Source organism: Frankliniella occidentalis, unplaced genomic scaffold (assembly GCF_000697945.3).
Source record: "Frankliniella occidentalis isolate FOCC.00 unplaced genomic scaffold, Focc_3.1 Scaffold52, whole genome shotgun sequence".
Classification (NCBI taxonomy): domain Eukaryota; kingdom Metazoa; phylum Arthropoda; class Insecta; order Thysanoptera; family Thripidae; genus Frankliniella; species Frankliniella occidentalis.
This window is the reverse complement of record NW_026267182.1, coordinates 1,438,738-1,439,358: the sequence shown is the minus strand read 5'-3', so window position 1 is coordinate 1,439,358 and position 621 is coordinate 1,438,738. Positions and strand designations below refer to the sequence as shown.

Genomic DNA, 621 nt, shown 5'->3' with positions numbered 1-621 from the left:
TCGCCTGAAATGGAAGGCTTGAATGTAAAATTACGCCCCGAGAGGAGACAAGTTTCGAATTGAGCCATCAGCTGGGCAACTTTCCGCCGCACAGCGGCGCGCGGGCGGGCGGGCGCGAGCCCCATCCTCTCGCTCGCTCTTGTTCGTCCCACCTTCCTTCCGACCCAAACCCGCCTGCAAGTCGTTGGTCCGCGGCCGTGCGGAGGGAAAAGGGGGGGGGGGGTACTTTGAAGGTGGGGTGGTGCCGCGTCAAGCCGGAGACTGTCTCGGAGCGATTTTCGTCGACACACAAAGGAAATGGAAATTTTGCAAGGCAGCGCTGGCGCTATACTGCTGGCTCTCCTTCGCCTCTCCTTAAAATGCATTTTAACACTATGAAAAATAGTAGGACGGTTTACAGGAAAATTTTCCTTGACGCAAGTTGTAAAATAACAATTTGTGATCGTAGAAAAATACATGCAGTACGTATCGACTTAAAATCCATTGGTGAGTAAAAATTATGCTCTCGTACAAGTACAACCTAAGTTATAATTCGAGTTTAATAACTCTTTTTAAATTTACGACGGTATTTTTGACAGGGCCTGTGTGAGAAGAAGTTTACTCGTGCTGAACACCTCCGCG

The 621-nt window shown here is 49.4% G+C and overlaps 1 long non-coding RNA gene across 1 annotated transcript in view; it reads left to right on the top strand.

The window, feature by feature from the left end:
• LOC113205188 (uncharacterized) overlaps window positions 1-621 on the top strand; it is a 70,723-nt gene that overhangs the window by 42,826 nt on the left and 27,276 nt on the right. The window lies entirely within an intron of this gene.